We start from the raw sequence: 24,474 nt of genomic DNA, 5'->3' as shown, positions 1-24,474 counted from the left end.
ACCTGAAACAAATCTGTTTCTCTTTCAGGAATAACTTCTTCAACAGGTTTTGCCATTAAAATTATTTCAATGGATGAGGCTTTTTCTGTATGGGGCATTGTTTATCAGGACTTTCCATTTTCATTTCAGCAGGGTTACTCTGGCTAGTCAAGGGCTCTTGTGGAACATACTTTTGTGGACATTTACAGAAGCTCTGTAGCTGCTCTCCATGTATTTCTCAGGTCTTGCACTCTGGTTGCCAGGGGATGTGAAAGCAAAACTAGGGTCATTTCTTATTTTAGCCTGCTGTCTGAAAAAACCTTGAGAAAAAACTTAAAGCAGGAAATGCCGCTCCATATTCCTTCTTACACTTGGATCCTGCAGCAGTCCATTTCTCTTTGAGGCTGTGAGGTGGTTTGTCCACAGTGGGATTTACTCCACGAGCTGTGTCCATATAAGACAAATCTGGCAGATACCCACCGTCTTTTGCACACTCCTTCCTGAAGAACATCCCCCAATTCTCTTAGCTTGGCATTATCTTTGTTGGTCAGTTTAGGAAAATCTTCTACCTTATTTAGGAGTGCATGCTCGTCTACTTTTGGTAATGGTAATCTTCTTTATAAAAACTAGCTTCAGTTGTGGCAGCAGCAACCGCTTTTTGACTTTGTAAAGATGAAGATTTGCTTCAAGGTCAGCTTTCTGTATGATGATATTCCCCTCCTTATTTGCATAATCAAGCTGAGCATGGGCAGCCTCTACTCTGGCACGAGCTTTCAATCCAACCCACGCAAGCACAGGGAAAACATGCAAACTCTGCACAGGAAGGACCCAGGCCTGAGAACTGAACCTGCAACCTTCATGTTGTGGGGAAACAGTGCTAACCACTATGCCACCGTGCTGCACAATATGACTGTGGGAGAAAGACAAGGTTCAGAGACCTTGTCTCTGTTCATGCGTCAATATGAGAGTCAGGTCATCAGGACCTGCTCTGGTCCCTAACAAGTCAAAACAATAAGTAGAAGACATCTGGGTGCCAGGGAAGAGAATTACACCACACATATGCGCACAGAGCTGCACAATCACTATGGTTGAAGTTCAAGATAAGGGTGAAGGCCATCCACACAACACGCACATGTAACCTGTCCTAGGTATAAGAAGCATGTCACATGTTTTGCTGGAGGGTTCTGTCTCTGACTACGCTGTTAGTAGGGCTGATGTGAATAAAGACATTCCCCATCTGACACCTGTGTTCAGACAACCTGATTTCCTCTTTTGACAACAGATTGGCCTCCATATTTATTTCAACTGTACATGTAATTTGTCTTTGCTTTTTGTATACATTTCAGAATACAGTATACGAAAGAAAACACACTGTAGTTATTAGTATCTCAGTTTTCCATTTCTACTTAAACCTTTTTTGATTAACAAAAAAGCCATGATTAAAAAATTTCCAAGGTAACACAAAAACTTTCATCTTCACTCACACCCTATGTCAACACATGAATGAAAAACGCCAGTGCACTGAAATCCTGTTATTGTGCTAGCATTTAGTTTTCTACTACTGTAATTGGGTGAATATACAAGCACACAGACACATTTATGTTTGAAAAAAACAAAAAAAAACAAACAAAAAAAAAAAAAAAACACAAAATGAAATTGCTGTTATTTTACTGTGAATAAGAATTACAGCTTGCATATTTTTTTTATCTATTTTTTGACAGTAAATCGCTAGGGACCTCTTTATTCACTTGAGAGCAGCTGTTGAAAAAGTATTTTAAGGGTTCTAGCACTTAAAATTGAGTGAAATGTCACAACGTGTCTGCAACGGTTGTACAAAAAAGTTCAATATGTTTCTAATTCTGTATGTGTGTTGTTAACCCACTACCCACCATCCCCAACCACCAACCTCCAAGACATTAACACCTCCTCTATCTATCTGTCTGTGTCTCCCTGTCTTCAGCCCATTCTCCTATCCTATTTAGCCAGTAAAGTAAAGAGACAGCAGTAAGAGGAGAGCTGGAAGTCACAATGTGAGTGTCGCAATTAATTGGCAGAGGTTGATGAGGGGAGAGGACAAGGGGAGCAAATAAAAGTAGAAGCTCCAAGTTAACTGGGAAGCAAAGAGAAGAAGGAGGCGCATGTTGGCAAAAAGACCAAGAATGATACAAAGGAAAGAGTCAACAGGACTGGCATACTAGGGTTTTATCTCCCAGTAGGAGTGGGCAGGACTCATGGGCCCTAAGGTAGTAGGATCTTGTGGAATTAAGTGTGGTTTTGCATTAAAATGCTAAATAGAGGGGAATGTGATGGAAAATTCTGACATTCAGTCCTTGGTATTTACAACCTTGTGCCTGGTATCCCTGGTAACCCCCCGATAGCACTGTCAGACACAGAGAAGATACAAACTAAGCTATAATAAAGATAAAGAGATAAAGAGATGGCCCTCTGGGTCTGTGAGACACCAAGATAGTGATGTCTCTGACTGACTGTTCATACGGTTGTATGTGTGTGAGTCCATTCATTGAATGCTATTAGACTCAAGAAAGACAGCTGATGTGTGCAGACTCCTTCTTCAAATTTCTTTATCAACTTTTTGCCACCACAGAGGAGAAAATGGTGGGAAAAGAGTGGTAAAAGCATTAATCATGGTCTTACATTAATCATGGAAACTAACCCAAACCTGCAAGTCTGACAGAGGAAGTTGAAAGGTTACAAACACACATTCTGTCAATACTTAACATATATTCCTTCTGCATATGGCTGTGTCTCTCCTCATTCAGTACAGTGTGGTGCTTCATCCATTAGCTGTCTTGGATGGCAGGGGCTGGAGCCAATTCCATCTCACGCTAAGTGAGAAGTGGGTTACACATTCAACAAGTCAGTAGTCTATAACAAGACTTAAATATGAAAGTCACACCTCATAGTTGCAAACTAACCTAACCTTTGTGTTTTTGAAACTGGGGGACCTGGTAGAAATGCACACCAGCATGGGGAGCAACACAAAGCAGTTTTTTGGCTTTTGTTGGCATAGGTGCAAAAACACAGAGCTCTCCCAGATGTGCCATGGTGCCAGCAGACTCTTTTTCCCTGGGAGTTTTATCCTACTCCCTTCTGGGGCATCCCGCTGTTTTCCATTCCAGAAGAAAAATATAATATCTCCAGTGTGTTCTGGATGTCCTCATACAATTCTACATACACAAAATACCTCAAAAAGAATCATGATGAAATGACCAATTTCTTCAACCATTCAAAGTTTAGTCACAAAGTGGCAATGACAAAGTTTCTTAAAAATTTTGATTCTGGCATCACAAGTTACAAGTTTCACAAGCTAAATTCTAAGTGTTTAATAAATTATTATACTGTCTAAACAATGAATTATGTTTAATAATCATGTTTAATTTTGCCATAATCATCCAGCCCAGTGCTTCTCAATTATTTTCTGTTACGCGCCCCCCCCCCCCCCCCCCAGGAAGAAGAAAATATTTCACGCCCGCCCCCCCCCACCCCCCCCACCCCACCCGTGTATCATTTGTTTATAAAATTGTTATAAGTACACCTCTGCATAACATTGTATTCTTATTATCATTATCTCCGTCTCTCTCTGCCTTTCTTTTCATCCCTATTAAATATTTTTTTCATGTTGTCTCTTGAGGGTTTGTCCACTGCACTTCATATCTCCTGCTCTATTCCGTGTGTGCACATGCTCGGTGCATAAAAACCTTATAATTCTCCCTGCGCACATGCTGACAATGAGAGCGTCACTGCCATCTACTGGAGTGGGGGGGCAATTACACTTTATTCTAGTACAGGAATAGGATTCTTCTGTGTTAAAGGGTTAAGTGCTGATTTTCAGCTTTAATTTGAGCGCATTTACATCCAAATCAGATGTACACATTTAATGTGCCCACATTTTATGGTTTTTCATGATTTTAACTTAAAGCTGATGAAAATCCAAAATTCTGTTTCTCAGAAAATTTTAATATTGTGGGAAAGTTCAATATTTGGAGATTCCTGGTGTCACACTCTAATCAGCTAATTAACTCAAAACACCTGAAAATGTTTCCTGAGCCTTTAAATAGTCTCAGTCTGGTTCAGTAGGCTACACAATCATGGGGAAGACTTCTGACTTGGAAGTTGTCCAGAAGACAATCATTGACATCTTGTGCGAAGAGAGTAAGATGCAAAATGTCATTGCTGACCTGAGAAGAAATGCCTATTCACAGAGTGCTGTATCCCAGCACATCAATGGAATGTTGAATGGAATGAAAACATTTATTCTAAAAAAGGGGCACAAGCAACATATATAACCACACCCTTGAGAGGAACGTGAAGTGAGGCCTATTCAAGAATTTGGGGGGGGTTCACAAGGAGTGGACTGCAACTTTAGTCAGTTCTTCAAGAGCCCCCATGCACAGACTGTTGAGTAGCACCGGGTTAAACGGTGAAGTTGAGACCCCAAGGGATTGCCCCTACTGAGACTGGACACACTAAAGAAATGAAAACCACTGAACTGTGAGCCCAAATAAATACGGCAAAAGTTATGATTGTATGTATGAGTGAATAACATGAAATGTTGCTGAACAAAAATAATAATAATACTAATAACGAATGATTAAGATGAGGATTAGAAAATATGACTGAAAGCTTATGGGTTAAAAATTTAAGAATGATTGAGGCACTAAAATAAGTTGACACTGTGACTGTGAAATATTAACTGCTGTGAAATGATAACCAAGTTGAGTTTAAGATAGGTGAAATGGAAAAGTGTTAATAGAAACATGACTTGACAAAAGCGGAAGTGTAAATAGATAAGTCTCCAAAAAAGGGAACTTTTGATGGAGCCAGTCTGAGCTAATGGAAAAGGTACCTAACTCACCAGATCAAGATAGATTATTCAATATGATAATCAAATGAGGTAATGTTATAAATCATTGGTGGTTTGTACTGCTGGGTGTGGAAAAAGCAATGTCTTGTATAAAAAGATAGTGTGGAGGGAAGTTCGGGGGAGTTAACTTCAGCCACATCAGAGAAAACACTGGCAAGCAAGGGTGTACCCCCGGAGAAAGAGGACTGCAGCTGAGGACAGCTAGGGACTGATCTTCAGCAGTTCCCTTTCCAAAACCCAACACCCAGAAGTACCAAAAGACAGCTGACAGAAGGGAACGTTAATTCTGATGAAGAAAGAAGAAACAACAGATCAAATCAAATCAAATCAGATTTATTTGTATCATATGTAATCATAACAAAGTTACATCAAGGCACTTTACATATAGAGCAGGTCTAGACCAAACTCTTTATAAATTTATTTAAAGAGACCCAACAGATCCCCCGATGAGCAAGCACTTGGCAACAGTGGCAAGGAAAAACTTCCTTTAAGAGGCAGAAACCTCGAGCAGAACCAGGCTCAGGGGGGGCGGCCATCTGCCTCGACCGGTTGGGTTGAGAGAGAGAGAGAGAGACAGGCAGGCAGGCATTGGAGGGTGGGGGTGTAGGCAGGAACATGTTGTTGCATGAAGTTCATGGAGTTGAGCTGTAATACAGAATTCATGCTATACGGGGAGCAGCAGGTGTTGCAGGAACATGGGATGGAGATGAGTCACCACCTGCAGGATGAGGACAGGGAGAGAGAGGAGAGGAACTGGGAGAGACAGAGACTTTGGCAGAACATGGTTAGTAAATGCAGTATAAATGCTTAGAACTGGGTGAAACAGTTTTTTTTTTTTAAGAAGGATGGTTTTTATCAGCGCATGCAAGGAGGGAGTTAGAGAGAAAGAGGGAGAGAGGGTGACAGGGAGAGACAGAGAGCGAGAGAGAGAGAGAGAGAGAGAGAGAGAGAGAGAGAGAGAGAAGCTCAGTCCTTCCCCCAGCAGCCTAGGCCTATAGCAGCATACCTAAAGAGTAGAGGACTTTTTAACTGTACGCTCTGTCATACAGGAAAGTTTTAAGCCTGGTCTTGAAAGTTACTAAAGAGTCCGCCCCCCGGACCGATGCTGGGAGTTGGTTCCATAGAAGAGGAGCCTGATAACTGAACGATCTGCCTCCAGATTTACTCTTGGAGACTCTAGGAACCACAAGTAAACCTCCATCTAGAGAGCGGAGTGGCCTGCTAGGACAGTAAGCAGGCAACCAACTAGATGGTGAAGAAACCAAAGAAGCCGTCTCCTATCCAGAAATGGCACACGATGAGCCTCTGCTCACCCTGCCAGAGAATAAGGAGAACTGAGATTTGATCTGCCACACCCGATGGCGGAGCACCAATGCCTCATCGCCGGAGCAGTGAGTTCCCCTTCCTCGGCAGAACAGGTTGAAACAGGTTGGCACTGGCCATGCGAGCCGCTCTCATCCCACCCAGCAAAACAGTATTAGATCAGATTTAAGGTAGTCTTGAATTTGAGATTTAATGATTTTATTATGAATTTAATAAAACCACTGCGTCTTGCAGAGAAGATTGCTAATCTCATCCCTATTATTTTAGCTTCTCCATCATGAATGTAAAAAGATTTTACAGGTTTTCGCTGCATGATACATCTAGGGGCCCTGAAAGGTTATCTTATCTGTATGTTAAGATCATTGAGAGGGAAGCTGCTGTTAACAGGCGCGGCCAGCGGTTAGTCAGTCAACCCAGTTACTTTATTGTGTACTGACAGCTGGAGGAAGCAGAGTAGACGCTCAGATGTAGGCAGTTAGAAGCTAGGCGAGTTTCCTTGTTACCATCTTAAAAAAATCTGTAGAGATTCTACTCAGGACAGAGCCTGTTGGAACTATAGATTCAGATTCCTTTAAGTGGAGAGCTGGACCAGTGGAGTCCTGTAACAGCTTACACCGGGGATCTGACAAAATGTATCCAAGAAATTGGCTACAACTGTCGCATTCCTTGTGTCAGGTACAAGACAGGTACAAAATCCATGTTGCTTGAGGTACAGTGTAAAGATTCCACAGTGTTGGTTCAGGGAGCCATGTCATCTGCTGGTGTTGGTCCACTGTGTTTAATCAGGTCCAATGTCAGCGCAGCAGTCTACCAGTGAGGAGGAAGATGTAAGCCCCAACATCACGTTAGAACATCAGAGCAACCTGGGCTTCAACACCTCAGCAGTGCAACAGCCTTTCAGTGTGTGCTCGTTAAATGCTCGTTAAATATAATGCTCACTTCACTAGCAAGGCATGAGATTCATGCATTGCTTGAAATGTAAGTCACAATGGTAGCCAGTAGGTGGAAGCATAGTACAGAAATGCAGCTCAAAAGATTTTGGGACAATTTCATGTTTGACAACAATGTAGCTGCAATTGAGAGTGGCAACGCTGTTATTAGCAGCTATTTGAGAGAGTGAATGAAGAGAGGGACCACTAACAGTATGAAAGCCAGTGAATCAGATCAATAGAACTTTATTTCTCTGATTGTTTCACAGTGGTTATATTCAACAGTTATGTCTTCATCGCTACCCCATGTTCCTGCAACGCCTAATGCTCCCACATCTCTATGAAGCTCCTACAGCATAATTTCTATGAACTTCTTGCGGCATTACCTTCCTTCCTGCACTTGTAGTGAAGATCCCCTCCTCCTGTTCTCATTCTCTTCCTACTCAACCCAGCCTTTGGTCTAGACCTGTTCTATATGTAAAGTGTCTTGATGCAACCTTGTTATGATTTGGTGCTATAATATAATGATTTAGTAAACTCCACAGCTTAAATATGGAGATTGTTTTATGGTTTGTTCAGAACATTTGTGAACTGGTAAAATAACCCCCCCTCCCCCAAATTAATTAATAAATAAATTATTGCAAGCAATTGGCTCAGTCTAGAGTGGTTGTTAAGGGGTACGCACAAACATCAGCCTGTCTCATCCCACAACTGCACAATTTCATTTGGGAGCCTGAGGCAATGCACAGGCAAAGCATGTTTTCTGTGACTCTCCTGTCCTACCCTTACCATCCCCTCAAGAGAATTCCTCCCTGTCTATTGCCATTCAAAAACACACACGAATGCTTCACACCTTCCTTTTGTTTAGTTAAAATCAAATAAAACCAGATTTATTTGTATAGCGCCAAATCATAAAGTTACATCAAGGCACTTTACATATAGAGGAGGTATAGACCAAACTCTATAAAATTATTTAAAGAGACCCAACAGATGAGCAACACTTGGTGACAGTGGCAAGGAAAAACTTCCTTTAAGAGGCAGAAACCCTGGGCAGAACCAGACTCAGGAGGGTGGCCATCTGCCTCGACCGGTTGGGTTGAGAGTGGGGGAGAGAGAGACAGAGAGGTTGGGGGGTGCAGTGCAGGGTGAGAATGAGAGCAGGAGAGGGGGATAGTCAAACAGATGAAGGCAGGAATTATTTAAAGAGACCCAACAGATCCCCCCATGAGCAAGCACTTGGTGACAGTGGCAAGGAAAAACTTCCTTTAAGAGGTAGAAACCTCGGGCAAAGTTGGGTAGAGTAGGGAGAGAATGAGAGCAGGGAGGAGGGGATATTCAAAACAGGTGTAGGCAGGAAGATGATGCTGCATGAAGTTCATAGAAATTATGCTGTAGTACGGAATTCATGAGGATAAGGGAGCAGCAGCCATTGTAGGGACATAGGATGGCAGGGAGTCAAGGAGAGGAGAGGAGCTGGGACACTTCGGGGAACATGGTTAGTAGATGCAGTACACATGCTTAGAACTGGAAGAAACAAGGATTTTTAAGAAGCACGGTTATTGTCAGCAAGATTTTGGGTCATCCAGACTTTTATGTCTTCAAGACATGTCTGCAGTTTGACTATCTGACTGACTTCATTTGGCTTCATTGATAAGTACATCTGAGTGTTGTCTGCATAAGAGTAAAAGTTGATGCTGTGTTTCGTCGAGGAAGCAGATAAAATGTAAAGAGGATTGATCCAAGTATCGAAATCTGTGGGACTTCATAACTGACTACAGTGCATGAGGAGGAGCTGTTGTTGACATGAATAAACTGATGTCTATCTGATAAATAGGATTTGAACCACCTTAGGGCAGTTCCTTTAATGCCAATTTCATGTTCCAGTCTCTGATGTAAAATATTATGATCTATGGTGTCGAATGCAGCACTAAGATCTAAGAGGAGAAGTATGGAGGTTGATCCATTGTCTGAAGCCATTAGAATATCATTGGAGACTTTAACCAGCGCTGTTTCTGTGCTATGATGGGCTCTAAATCCTGATTGAAACTCTTCAAACAAACCGTTCCCATCCAGGTGGTCGTGTAATTTGTTTGCTACTGCTTTCTCAATTATTTTAGAAATTAATGGAAGGCTCAATATTGGTCTATCATTGGCCAAAACATATGGATCAAGATTTGGCTTTTAAAGTTGCTGTATTCAGTAGAAGATTATTGTCTCATGTAGGTAAGAGCTGATGAATTATTTCTCTAATTGTGAGAACTTTATCTGTAAAAAAGTCCACAAGATCATCACTGCTTAGAGCTAAGGGGATCACTGGTTTAATTGAGCTATAACTCTCTGCCAGTCTGGCTACAGTGCTGAAGAGAAACTTGGGGTTGTTCTTGTTTTCTTCTATTAGTGTTGAGTAATATGAACTTCTAGCACTCTTCCGACTTACTGGAAGGCCAATTTCTTTCTAATTTCCTTGAGGTCTGCTTTAAGGCACGAATTTGGGAACTATACCCGGGAGGCAGCCTGGCTACAGTGCTGAAGAGAAACCTGGGGTTGTTCTTGTTTTCTTCTATTAGTGTTGAGTAATATGAACTTCTAGCACTCTTCCGACTTACTGGAAGGCCAATTTCTTTCTAATTTCCTTGAGGTCTGCTTTAAGGCACAAATTTGGGAACTATACCCGGGAGCCAGCCTCCTCTGTTTGATTACTTTCTTTTTGAGAGGGGCGGCATCAGCAAGACTTGAACACAGTGTGGCCATAGTGCTAATCACAAGGTCATCAACCTGTGTATGAGAGAAATACGCATTTGAATTTAGATCTGGCTTTGTTGGAGATAATGATCGAATGTTCTATTTAAATTTAGCCACAATTTTGGATAAACATCTTCTATAGCTGAATTTGTTCCTCGATGCTGTGCAGCCAATTAAGGTAAACTCAAATGTAGTGAGGTAATGGTCGTCCAAACGAGAGTTTTGAGGAAAGATTGTTAACTTGTCAATTTCAATGCCATATGTTAGAACAGGCTCATGCATGGGCTGGGTTATGATCAGCAATGAGATCATTAAATAATAGGTATTTCGATGATAGTGATCGAAATTTTTCGTTTTTAGTTCCTCTTCTGTTTAATTTGGGTTTAGTAACTTTTCTAAATTTAGGTGGTCGAGGGACAGACACAGTTTCTATAGACCTAAACATAGACAGAGATTCTATTCTATTCTCGGCAGGTGATAACTTCCACTTATCTATGTAGCCCACAGTTAAGGAGCTTAAGTTGTGACTCATTAATATACTAAATACTTTAAAACTTTCTTATCACTAGAAGTTTTTTAGTGTTTCTACTCCTTTTCAGCTGGGACTAGTTATATTTTTGTGCTGTTTAATTTTTTTTAAATGCAATAGTTTGTAAAAAAAAGTATACAGAAAAAAATTATAAATTTAAAATACAGTACTAGCAATAGCCTAGTATATAATAAAATACAGTAATTTAGGAGCCAAATTCATATTTTACAGTCACGCAGTAATTACATATTTACAGTATTTACATGTTATTTGTTTATTTTGTACAATGCATGTTGATCTGTACAATTATAAAACTTCATAGTGTGAACTATTTACATTTAGGCATGTCAGTTAGTAGTAAAGTAAGTAAAGTATACACAACTTTTTCTACTTGCTGTTTTTGTGTGGGGAAGTTTAATTGTGTTTTTGAACATAACCACTGTGAAACAATCAGAAAAGAATGTATCATAAACACAGATGAGTATGTATCTAAAAAGGATAAAACCAGCCTACAAAAGACTTTCAAGAGAGTTTGTGTGAACTTGGTTTTCATTTGCTGTAAGTTATAATCATCAAAAAACAAAACAAAAGAAAAAAAAAATTGAAATATAATTCTCTGCAATTAATCTACAAGTTTCAGTTTTGGAACTGAATTACTGAAATGAAACAACTTTTTGATATTTTAATTTATTGAGATGCACTTGTTTGTGTGGAAGTCTATACAGTTTTTGTGAAAATAATACCTCTGCATGAGACAGTGTCTCTCTTGACTCCTTATGCCTCCTCCACAACTCCTGGAACAAGAGGACCAACTGGACCACTCCCCCCACCACTGAAACACCTCTTCCTGGATGAAAACATACAATGAGAGAGAGAAAAAAAAAAAAAACAACATACATGTACTTTCAGTTACGTTGGGAATGTAACACATCATAGTTGCTTGCCACGAAAGCAAACTGTGTTTTTAGTTGATATGCACTACCTTTGACATGAGCAATCTACAACCTGACTTTTAAGAGTATGGTTAAGTTTGGACACTTTATGCTGCTTAACAGGAAGCCTTTCAGACAGGTCTTTCCTTGTCACAATGTGGAGGTATGTCAACTAAAGGTGAAGGTAAAGGTGACATAATGAAGAATCTTCTTAACGTCAACAGAAACCAATCCCTAAAATGGGGTCTCATATAATGACATATAACATTTAAATTACAGAAGTAAGATAATGAACAGATTGAAAGTAGTGCAAGTATTTCACTGCAGCGACAAAGTGGCTGTGTGATTGTCGATGGATTTTACCCTGCTCCACCCTCCCTCCACTCCTGTCCTGGCAGGTGAACACCACATACAGATACATTGATATGAACAAGTGGACTGTAAAAGTTGATTTGAGCTGATTTTGGCTGTTGGTTGCAAAAACATATTGGTCTGAGTGAAGATCTCTAGTCACAAGTTTCACACAAATTCCCTCTTAGTAACCTCTTCTTCTCACCGCCAACCATCTACTACTAGATTCTCAGTTTATACTAAACCAGTATTAATCATAGGATTCTCAATCTTGAAGCGGTTTCCGGAGGTGGTTTTTCCAGAGCCCAGAAAAAATGGGGAATGAACCTAACCCAGAAAAATTACATTTCCAAGAAATAACAGTATTTATAACATTGTCACATGTTTCAAATGCTTTCTGTAACAAAATTTCTAAAACCGAAACTCAGTGAACTCAATTCACTGTTCCCTGACCATTTACGGTTGTTTAGAACAAGTATTCTAAACAACAATTTGCATATTTAGTGAGTGTTAAATGTACAGAGTGGAGCGTGTGTGTTTGTCTCCCCATTATTCACCCCTCCTCTTTCCTGCAGGTGAGAATTGCAAGATTGGCTGCCACCTGTGGGCTCCAAGAGAGCAGAGGTTTGGCTCTCATGTTGACCAGTTAGCCAACTGGGGATGAATTGAGCTCTTTAAAACAAAGGCCTTTCAAGCTTCTGGAAGGGGATGGCTTATTATTTCTTTTCTCTGTGGAACAGAGAATGCTAGTGAAGGTTTGTGCAGGGGGGGAAGAGCTGAGGTAAGACCTGGGTACCCTATACACACATGCAGGAAGTAATTGTTATTTCCACTAGGTTATGGGTTGGTGCCACCGCTGTAAGTTTTATCTTCTATTTTTTTGTTCAGGTAGTTAGGCCCATTGTTTTTCTTTTCTTACTCAGGAAGTGCTGAGCTAGGCCCTGTTTTGTTATATTTTGTTTCCTTTGTTTGGCACAACCCCCACGGCTACTCCTCCCCTAAAACTTTGCAATCCAACATTTTTTGATTTGTGTATTTTATCTAATGATTGTAAATAAACCCCCCTGAAACCTGCCTTGAGTTATCTTAAATGGTTATCAGTGTTACTGTTCCGGGTTGTTCCCTTCTGGCAGAAACGTAACAGTGAGTTACTAACTTAAACTCACTACAACTGATAACGTAAACAAATACTCGCACATTGTTTATATGGCTTGCAGAAATAACCTGATGCTCTCTCAAAGTAATCTTTAATCATCAGTTAATCAATCGGGCAGCATTACATTGAATGTTAATAACATCAAATGTCAGTGTAAGAAGTGTTGATATTATAAACCAGTACCTAGTTATCACATATTTATGAGTAATGACATATGCATAGGATTGCCTATTATTACTTAGAAACAATGTCACTACCATGTCCACATACATATCATATCGCATCATTTACACAGGTATATCACAACAGATATTTTAAAGCCAGTCAGCAAACAGTTCACTTAGCACAATGAATGAATTGGTTCATTTTGAATTGTTGATCCAATGGCTTTATAATAAAGCAGAATCTCAGTGAGGTCATTGAAGAGCCAGCTAAATTTGCAAAATGTCAAATATAGGAGAATATAAATTTCTCACTCAAAAGAAGAGAGGTGAGCAGTACTGTACTATAAAGCAGTACTATAAACTTGACTGCAAACAGCTGGGGATTTTGGGAAGGTGTAAGAGCGTGGATCTAAGATAGGGTGTCCAGACGTCTCCAATTGAATGGAAGGAAAAAAAAAAAAAAAAAAGCTGTGCACAGACTCAAACCCCAGTAATAACAGTAGCCAATAAGACTAATGTGCTAATGCTACTATCAGAAAGCACCCAGAAACAGTCCTTGCAGGGTCATGGCGATTCTTTAATTTTAATACAGTTGCATTTTTTGATCTTGCTGATGCTGCTGCATGGGTAAATAAGTTATTTTCTAATTTATGTAGAAAGCAGAAAGTAGCAGGTAGTTTGAAAGGTTTGTAAACTTCAGCTGCAGCACATGTCAAATTGAGGAAATTATTTAGGGCAGATCATTTTGGTTGTTGCCTGTTGTTTTTGTTTGTTTGTTTGGTTGGTTTTTTTTGGAGCCAGAAGTGACCTTGAGAGGTTGGAACTCTAACTTGGGTTAAGACTACAGGTTTTAAAACTTCTTAATGGCTACAAATTCTTTTCAATGCACATTGTCAAAATATATGAACACGTAACTGCCCTTGTCATTTATATCATACTGGTAACACATGATTTTTAGCCACCGCACTAAAAATGCCCTGATTTTTATCCCAGAAATCTGGTCCCCTTAATCTAAGATTAAAAAAAATAACTGACACATAAGCTCTTAGCTAAAGCCATTTTTCAGCTTGTGTGTTATTTTGCTGGATTTTTCAACTAGATTCACTACAAAGACAAGGCCTCAGTCGGACCTTCTCCTTGTTTAGTCCCTGGCCAATGCAGCCGGCAGGTGTGGCGGCTAGGGAAATCGCAAGTAGGGTCCAGAGTCGACACTGCTGCCAACTGCTGTGGACATCCGATGGTCCATCTATCATTTTTTTATTAGCATGTTAAAGTTTTACTCTCTTTGGCCTGCTTAATAAAGAACATTAGCAATCGACCGATTAGCAGCAGGGGGGATTATCGGTGCCAATATTCAGCATGTTGACGCATATCAGCATCAGCCTTTCTATATATATATATATATATATATATATACTACTTCCAATAAGAGATCAATTTAAAACTGGATTATTTTGGTTCTGATGCAGCTGCACCTCTCTTTCTGCTGCCACTATTCTCTCTCCAGCATTGTCCCACCAACAGCACCATCTGATTGGTTACATGCAGAGCCACGGCACGGGTAGCATGGGTAAGGTTTTGTCGAATGGAGAAGGTCAGGAGAGCACATATATCTTTCGAACATGAATGTATAAAGAGAACTGGATTCAGTGTCTGAGGGGGGACCCGTTCATTCCTACGGACGTTGCTCAGTGGCGCATGATGTCAAAAAAAATTTGTTTTCCGAGTGTTTTCATTCAACTTTGTAAGACATGCTGCTGAGCCTGGGAGCTCCCTGCACTTTTTGTTCGAATTTTAAAACAAAGATGCCTATTGTTTAATTTTCACATTTTCACAGTAGTCCACACATAATTCAGCATGTAGAGTGAGATTTTCACATTTCAAAAAAATGTAACTCAATTGCTGAAATCACTTCACAAACTACTAAATACGTGCTTTTCTGTTGATTTCTTGCTGGAAAATGCTTAATTTAGTGTTTTTCACAGTAGTCCACACATAATTCAGCATGTAGAGTGAGATTTTCACATTTCAACAAAATGTAACTCAAGTACTAAAATCACTTCACAAACTACTAAATACGTGCTTTTCTGTTGATTTCTTGCTGGAAAATGCTTAATTTTGTGTTTTTCACAGTAGTCCACACATAATTCAGCATGTAGAGTGAGATTTTCACATTTCAACAAAATGTAACTCAATTGCTGAAATCACTTCACAAACTACTAAATATGTGCTTTTCTCTTGATTTCTTGCTGGAAAATGCTTAATTTTCACATTTTCACAGTAGTCCACACATAATTCAGCATGTAGAGTGAGATTTTCACTTTTTGTCAAAATGTAACTCAAGTACTAAAATCACTTCACAAACTACTAAATATGTGCTTTTCTGTTGATTTCTTGCTGGAAAATGCTTAAATTTCACATTTTCACAGTAGTCCACACATAATTCAGCATGTAGAGTGACATTTTCACATTTCAACAAAATGTAACTCAATTGCTGAAATCACTTCACAAACTACTAAATACGTGCTTTTCTGTTGATTTCTTGCTGGAAACTGCTTAATTTAGTGTTTTTCACAGTAGTCCACACATAATTCAGCATGTAGAGTGAGATTTTCACATTTCAACAAAATGTAACTCAATTGCTGAAATCACTTCACAAACTACTAAATATGTGCTTTTCTGTTGATTTCTTGCTGGAAAATGCTTAATTTTCACATTTTCACAGTAGTCCACACATAATTCAGCATGTAAAATGACAATTTCACATTTCAACAAAATGTAACTCAATTGCTGAAATCACTTCACAAACTACTAAATACGTGCTTTTCTGTTGATTTCTTGCTGGAAAATGCTTAATTTTCACATTTTCACAGTAGTCCACACATAATTCAGCATGTAGAGTGAGATTTTCACTTTTTGTCAAAATGTAACTCAATTGCTGAAATCACTTCACAAACTACTAAATATGTGCTTTTCTGTTGATTTCTTGCTGGAAACTGCTTAATTTTCACATTTTAACAGTAGTCCACAAATAATTCAGCATGTAGAGTGAGAATTTCACTTTTTGTCAAAATGTAACTCAAGTACTAAAATCACTTCACAAACTACTAAATATGTGCTTTTCTGTTGATTTCTTGCTGGAAACTGCTTAATTTTCACATTTTCACAGTAGTCCACACATAATTCAGCATGTAGAGTGACATTTTCACATTTCAACAAAATGTAACTCAAGTACTAAAATCACTTCACAAACTACTAAATACGTGCTTTTCTGTTGATTTCTTGCTGGAAAATGCTTAATTTTCACAGTAGTCCACACATAATTCAGCATGTAGAGTGAGATTTTCACTTTTTGTCAAAATGTAACTCAATTGCTGAAATCACTTCACAAACTACTAAATATGTGCTTTTCTCTTGATTTCTTGCTGGAAAATGCTTAAGATTTAAAAAAAAAATCCTTAACTTTTAACTAACTCTCAACTTAACACGTTGCTAATCTAATAAGATATTGAATAACCATATGTTTAAATGCATTTAAATGAAGTTAAGTGTTTGAGTTTGCGTTATTCAAAGTTTTTGCACCAATTATTTTCCCTTTTACTGCAAATGAATATCGGCTTCAAATATCAATTATCAGCCTCCTTGACTACTAATAATCAGTATCAGTCCTGAAAAAAACACATCAGTCCGTCTCGAAAAACACAACTAAACACAACAACTTAAATGCAGCACCATACTGTAAATATATTACAGTTTACTGACAAAACTAAACAGTATAGTGTTATAAATTTACTAGAATTCAGTTAAGAACATCACAAGTTTTCTATTATGAAACTGTAAATCTAAAATGCAATAAGAAACTGTATAAATCATAGCTCTTAGCAGGCAAAGCAGCTGCCAGTGAATTAATGTAAATAAGTAATACCATGAAAAGTTTTGCTGTATTGGGAGTATTTTAAAATATCTTCCCTAATGTAATCTATTTGCCATATATTCCTCAAGGACTGATCCTAGGTCCATTGCGCTTTTGCATTTATATGCTGCATTTAAGTAAGTAACAAAAAATAATGTAGTCTAGGCAACATAATTGTTATACTGACCTCACACAGTTAAGTGTTATATTACAGCCTTGCATCCTATTCCAATTTTCAAACTACCTCATGGACTATGGAGGATCAAATGGGACAGAATGAAATATATGAATACATCTTTAAATAATTACTTCTATGTGTCATTAATTTATTAAAATGTCAGTTCATTTAATGTGAAAAATATATATAATTATTTCATTATTTAATTAATTATTTAATGGTCCTGTTGCAGTGCTTCATGAATTCATTTTATCTGACAAACACACCCATCAAAGTCAGTGGGCGGGCTAATGCAAATCTGGATGATTGCTCTGGTGAAGTTTGGAAGTCTTTCAAAACATTGCAGCTAGGGACAGTGCACTTCAGCTTTCTTGGGAGTTGGTGTTGGGATGTCTGACCTTATGCTATTTACATACTTTTGTACGGTTGATAATCATGCTGTTTTAACCTAATGGATTACATATTGTTTAATATCTAATTTTATGTCTTTTATATGTTTTATATGACATATCTATATACATTATATTATAATAATGGTCTTTTTATTTCTGAATCAAGGAGATACACTGGGGTTATTGACTTTGTGGTTTGTGTCTGTTCTCCTTTTTCTTGCACAGAAAACAGGGACCAGCAACAGCCACTAGGGGATGATCGCGGGAATGGAGCCAGATAATGCGAAGAGGAAGTGTGCAACCCGAAGAAGTCACACCCACATATGTCATTTCCTTTGCGTAACCATAACAAAAGTTGGACAGGGAAAGATAAAGCATCAGCCTTCGTGAACTGATGCTGGAGTTGTCTGCTGGTCAGGGAAACATAGTCTGGTCCAGAGCTCTGTAAACGATCTCTTTTTTATAGTATATTTCATTTACTGATAGTGTTCAAATAAAATATATTAAATTTATTTGGACGTCTCCGAATATCCTTCATCAAAAGAAATGTGCGAGTTCACTTTGGGAACTCAACATTGTTTAAAGACATTTTAGATCTTGCAGAGTATGTGGACCTGCTAGCCCAGAGCATGTAGCGTGTAAAACAGGAATTTATTGAAATTGTTTGAGCCTCTTTGCCACCATGCGGTTAGTCTAGGCCTGTGTTGGTGTGTTGATTTTACTTGAATATAGGAGTGTTTAGATGAGGTTAGTTGCTGAATCTGCTAGCGTAGCTTGTCCAGGTGAGTTGGCCTGTGTTGGTGTGTTGATTTTACTAGGATTATTTAGATGAGGTTAGTTGCTGAATCTGCTAGCGTAGCTTGTACTGCCTCCACCTCCTGCACCCTCTATACTTTCATGCCCCCTACCCGAACCAGGGTCTGTATCCCCACCCCGCTTTCACTGGTGCAGTTGGTGAGAGGTTAGAGTAGTTGACAGTGGTGTTTGAGATAGTTGGCAAAGGTAAATGCAATTAAAATGGGGGGTAATGGGGCCAAACCTGAAAAATGCAAAATTCCCCAGGGGTCAGCTATAAATTGCCTCTGTGTCTACTGTCAAGTACTTTAAAGCTACTGTTTTAGTTTAATGGAGGAACGCAGATTGAATGAAACAACCATTCACCAGTGACTAAAATTTGGTGTGTTTTGCTCTTCTTCAACGTTACAGCACTTAAGGGAAAACACTATTTAACGCAAACATATGTAACCCAATCATTCAATCAAGCATACGACTAGAGTTTATTCAAAAAGCACCAACTCTCTGAGCTTCGCCTCACGGAACAGACATGTTTCCGAATTTGTTAACACTTAGCTTCCCTTCCCATACACATGGACATTACTTCCACCATTTTTGGAGAGCAACGTCCAACTTAGATATTAACTTCGCTGGCTTCATCGTTTTTGGCTACAATCCTTAACTCGAGAGGAAAAGCAGATAGTGACTATATAGTGATTATCAGTAAAGCAGAGTCAGAGTGGGAGAATTGAGGAGTAACTATTATCCACTGGACTAAGTTACAGAGCCCCCATCAAAAAACAGCACAGTGAGTCAAAACAGCCAGTGAGTGCAACAGACGGCTAGTCGGTCGCTCTTTACCTTATTGGGCCAGTTGTTCGTTAGCAGGAGAACCGGGAGGTGTAGAAAGAGAAAGGAGCAGACCTGGAGAGCTAACCCTCCGTTCCCGAACATGGTTCATTCATGACACGGAGAGATAGTGCTGCGTCCCCGTTCCAAACTGCACTCGTCCTGCCTCCTTCCCGGGCCTGCCACTCTCCTCCTGTCCCTCCCTCCTGTCCCCTTCCTCCACCATCTTCCTTCACCATCTTCCTTCTTCCCCTTTCTGCCTTCCTCCTCTTCCTTCCTTCCACTTCTTCCACCCTTCCTCCTCCTGCCTCCCCTTCCTTTGTCCTCCACCTGCCTTCTGCGTCCTCCTTGCCTCTTCCCCCTCTTACCCCATTCATCCCTCTGCCTCCACCCTTATTCCTCTGGCCCCCCGGTAAGTTTGACACTCTGGAATTAATATTGTCGATATCAACAACGCCTTCGTGACTTGTCGTAATTACATTTTGAATAGCTGGAATTTTCATTCACTATATCTGTAACTCTCTATTTTAGATATCCAGAAATACGAAATTTCCTATCCCTGCCTAAATCAAAGAAGAAAGTTGGTTCATTTCCTTATTTCCTCAATAGAAGACGAAAGAAGTGGTCATGGCGTTGGCTGTAATCGAAAAAACCACAAGGAAATGCCATGAAATTGAACGAGTCTTCAAACAGGAGATTTGTGCAGAGAGAGAACGCCGGTCTATTGAAAGCAATGAAATAAATCTCAAGAGAATTGAACATTTGCAATCACAACTTAAAAGCAATTTGGCTGAACCGAAAACTCTAATAGACGCTTTAGTTCAGGTGAGTCAGATTACCACTACATTCATAGATTATCATCTGCATGAACGTTAACGCTGTTGTATGAAGAAGTATGTAGTTTTTCTTGGAATTACACGGGGGGTCAATTATTGAACCTTTAAATGCATACAATGCATGTCTCGATGATAAACTTTGATGGTGTGATTTGTTCGCTATGTTAATGTTAAATATAATTTCCAGATAGCCTGTCGGTGTTGTGGGGGCATATAGAGGCAATAGCTGTGTTTCCTACCGATATTTTTGCAAGTGCACTGGTCAGGCTGCATCTGATTGGTTGGGAAAATAAAAACAAAAGTTGCATGGGTGAACCGGATAACCGAATTGCTGGGGATTTTTTACATTTGTAAATAAAGAAAAAAAAACGAGTGGTTGGGTTGCACCACATGGGAACCATTGCTCAGCCCTGCAGGCTGGACCTTTACTGCATGTACTCTCTCTCTCTCTTCAGTGTCCTATCGAATAAAGGTAAGATGCCTTAAAAAAAAAAAAAGTTGCCTCCATTGCTCCCCATTCTTATTAAATTTAAGAGTGGGAGGCAAGAGTAGTAAGTATAAAGAAGTCAAGGCTTAGAAGTCACATTACAGTGATAAAGAGATCTTTTGCCTAACTGGAAGGCTAGTAACCCAGAAATAAAAAGCCTGTCCCTGTGGCATCATGTTCAAGAAGAACTTATGTCCTGATTCAAATGAGTTATGTTTATCAATAATTGTTTATATTTATTAATTTACTGTATGTGTCCATGTGCTTATTTAAGTGATCATTAAATGTATTGGTCATGCACCACTGGTCACAGCAATAAGTCTCTCCTTTACCAGGGTAGCCGACTGGTCGATTCATTGCTTAGACTTAAACTTAGTTGGCTTTTTCTTTTTGTAGGGAGAAGAGGTCGACCAGCCATTAATGTTACCAGAGAACACATTGAATTTTTACTGAAACAAGGTCATACTATTGCAAAAACTGCTGAAATACTGGGGTGCTCCTTGTCATTTTGTGTACAAGACGTCAAAGTCACTGGGTATACTTGTTAGAAGTATGCGGTCTGCAATAGATGATGGTGAACTAGAACAACATGTGAGGCAACTTCAGAGTCAATATCCTAATTCTGGAAATGAGATAATTGGTGGTCTTTATCTTAAGACTATGTTTAATTCACATTTATGTGCCATTGTTTTGTGAATATCATGGCAATTTCAGATGATAAGAGCCCTGTTGCGCACACAGTGTGTGCTTGTTACACGGTCCAAGGTACGTGAGATGTTGACACAGTTGAATCCTACTGCTGCTGCAAGGAGATGGAGCTGGACTGTTGCAAGACATGTTTATCATGTACCTTACCCCAACAGTTTGTGGCACATTGATGGGAACATGCATCTCATAAGGGTATTATTACCAGACTTATTTTACTTTTTTATATTTTGAAAAGAACTCCAGCAAGTGAAAACCTTGGGTTTACAGCTATATTGTTTCAAGACTATTGTCAATAGTATTATCATTTTCAAGTAATAATTTTATTTGTTTATCAACCTTTATAGATGGGGCTTTATGATTCAAGCTGCAATCAATGGATACTCCCGTCTGATTACTTACCTCAACTGCAGCACAGACAATTGTGCCACAACAGTGCTTTCTCAGTTTTTGAAAGCAACATGCCTCTAAGCCCTGCTGTCAAAGAGTCAGATCTGACTACGGTGGTGAAAACGTCCTTGTGTCTTTATTCATGCATCTAGTTCAAGGACTTAAACACAGAGGTTTCATAACCAGAGAATCAGTCCACAATAAGAGAATTGAATGCCTTTGGCATGATGTATTTTTGTATGTGTTTACCTTACGTTTGACTCTGAGGATTCAGAGGTTCCAAACCCAGATAATGATGTCCACATACTGAGACTGAGGGCACTTTGTACAGGCCTGGAACCTCCATGTTCCAGTGTGTGCTCAAAAACATCGCAACAATCAGCACACGGGTCAACAATGTGTTTGGGGAAAATCCCTACAGCAACCAAAATAATGATGCCCTCCTAGCACAGTATGGAATTCAAACACTGCCTACACTTGATGAGGAAGAGTTGCCAGCTGTACGTGAGGAGCCACCTCAACTCCTCCTCACTCAGCAACAACTGTTATCTGTGCACAATGCAATCCATAGCATTTGTGATCTAAAGATGAAATATCAGGCTTGTTGTACTGCAATTGTCAGGATTTTGCAAACTCAGGTATAGTCCAAGCCCAGAGGCAAATTTCATTGGTTGCATATACAGTACAGTACATAATTCCTATTTGAATTAATTCAATCATGCACTGTGTTATGAATGGTGCCTGAACAGTAAAAATGCAAAAACACTAACATCACAGAGACTGCATGCAGGTTCCATACTGTAATACTGTAATATACAGTATTATCCAGAACAGAAAGACATTTTTAGTTTCAACAGCTTTAAGTAATATTTTCTGTTAAAATAAGGCGGTATGGGCGGTGCTGCAGCAGCTGATGGAGCTAATGCCAGGTGTGCTAGATTTGTTGGTGCCAGTCCACAGACATTGCCAGCAGCTAACAGCACTGTTGGTGTTGTGTTGTTTTATTGCCCAATTTTTTTTTGTGGTGGGGGGTTGGGTGAGTCATAGGAATACTGTATGACTGTAATGTCTTCTAATTGTTTGGAAATTAATAAAAACAATCTATGCCTTACCTTAACTTCTGGTTGAAAGTTACCAAGTACATTTAGTATAGTACTACACTTAAGTACAAGTTTGAGGTACCTTTACTTCACTTACATTTCCAAGTTTTAACTTATGCTCCACAACATCTCAAAGCAAATGACCTTTTTCACTCCACTACATTTAGACAACATTAGCTACTAGTTACTGCAGATTTGACATGCTGTGAGCTTGTAGATCTGCCACTTTAAAATAGCCAAAGTATAAAATAAAGCTCAGGCGTTTAATAATAAATAATTATAGTTTAATAAAATTATATACATATGATTCTACATGTGTATGACACTAGAAAAGGCAATTACTATAGAAACAGCATGTGAATTTTGGAAGGATTAATGCTAAAATGAAATGCTGCCTTTAATTTGGATGAAAAAGCAGCTGAAGGTGCATGAGTAGAAAGAGTGGAAAACATCTAGCGTGAATGAGGTTTAAATGTTGAATAAAACTCTTAATGTATGGGTTTCTATCAGCATTCATGGGGCATATAATTCAACACATTTGACCAAATCATACATAACAGCCAATGTGTTTGGCTTATGTACATGATGATGAATACACAGTGAATACAGACAAGGTAAACAAAGAGTCAGACTGGTTGTGGTTGTGTCAGAGCTGGCGGCAGAGGCTGCAGTTGGACCAGAGTAGGGGTGTATAAAGTGGAGGTGAGGTGAAGGACGACGACCAGAGGAGACACTGGAGGGATAGAAGTCAGTACAAGTAAACGTGATGTAATGAACATATACTGTCTGTTTATGAATGAGCAGCTGTTAAAGTTTCATTTCTCACCATGTTATACCAATGTGCCAAAGGACTGAAGATGAAAGCAATACAAGGCAACACAGGAACTTTTACCAGACTGAATAAAAAAAAACAAAAAAAAAAAAAAAACAGTGAGATTACTGGAACTCATCACTACAGATCAGCTGTGGAAAAGGCTGAACTGAAACTGTACTCGCCCAATATGCCAACCTCGTCTTGGAGCCTTCAGACCTGGAGGATGAGAAACCTGACTGAAAGCCACTGTTGAGGGTCAGAGGTGTAGACATGGCTGTCTGTGGCTTTTACCAAGTGAAGAATGAAAATTTTACTGCTGTTCGTTCATAGACTCTTCTGGTTGTCCTCCTTCACCTCAGACCTCTATCCCTCCTCTGGTCCAACTGGAGCCTCAGCCTCCAGCTCTGACACAACTAGTCTGCATACAATCCTTGAGTCTGTGTGTCCGGCCTCTGTGGACTCATGACAGGTTTTCCTTTAAATGAGATGTAAACATCAGAAAAAATCTAAAAACGTAAAATAGAGACTGTATAACAAATGGGACCAGACAGGCTCAAGCTAACAAAAATTCAAAGCAGCTCATTCCATAGTTTTCTTTGCAAGAAGCTACATAAGATGTAAATAAAAGTAAATAAAGTAAATAAGTAAATAAAACTAAATACTTATGTGGTTCGATCTCCCATTTACCTAATCCAAGTTTAGCCAGTTCATCAACTTCTTTTGTGAAAATAAAATAAAAGGACAAAAGGACTTGTAATAAAGTAATGGCTTCACTAACGTATGCAATGCACAACCACACATGTTTGTTTGACCAGTGTGATCCTGCTGCTGTCTGTTTTTCTTTCTACCTTTTTCTCGGGAAAATGTGTAGGGGAAATAACCAGTGTGTAATTTGATTGGTATGAATAAATCTACTCACTAACCCTAACCCTGCATTTCTTGAAAACATCAATCTATAATTACCTTTTCTCTTGCTCCCTCAGTTTGTGGGCAATCACTTAAACTGTGAGGTAATCAAACAGCAATATTCAAATTCATCCCATTGT

At 39.2% G+C, this 24,474-nt stretch overlaps 2 long non-coding RNA genes across 2 annotated transcripts; one reads left to right on the top strand and one right to left on the bottom strand.

Annotated features, from left to right (window-relative positions):
• Positions 1-5,978: 5,978 nt before the first annotated feature.
• Positions 5,979-19,144, bottom strand: LOC115057924 (uncharacterized). The gene is made up of 3 exons (XR_003841983.1): positions 19,109-19,144; positions 11,131-11,234; positions 5,979-6,994 (listed from the first exon to the last, which is right to left on the bottom strand). It is a non-coding gene; the product is annotated as an uncharacterized LOC115057924 (long non-coding RNA).
• Positions 19,145-19,379: 235 nt separating this feature from the next.
• Positions 19,380-22,606, top strand: LOC115058205 (uncharacterized). Its single transcript, XR_003842037.1, has 3 exons — positions 19,380-19,508; positions 19,628-19,921; positions 21,472-22,606. It is a non-coding gene; the product is annotated as an uncharacterized LOC115058205 (long non-coding RNA).
• The last annotated feature ends 1,868 nt before the right edge of the window (positions 22,607-24,474 follow it).

The sequence above is a fragment of the Echeneis naucrates genome, chromosome 17 (assembly GCF_900963305.1).
Source record: "Echeneis naucrates chromosome 17, fEcheNa1.1, whole genome shotgun sequence".
NCBI classification, from domain to species: Eukaryota; Metazoa; Chordata; class Actinopteri; order Carangiformes; family Echeneidae; genus Echeneis; species Echeneis naucrates.
This window is presented reverse-complemented; position numbering and strand designations above follow the sequence as displayed.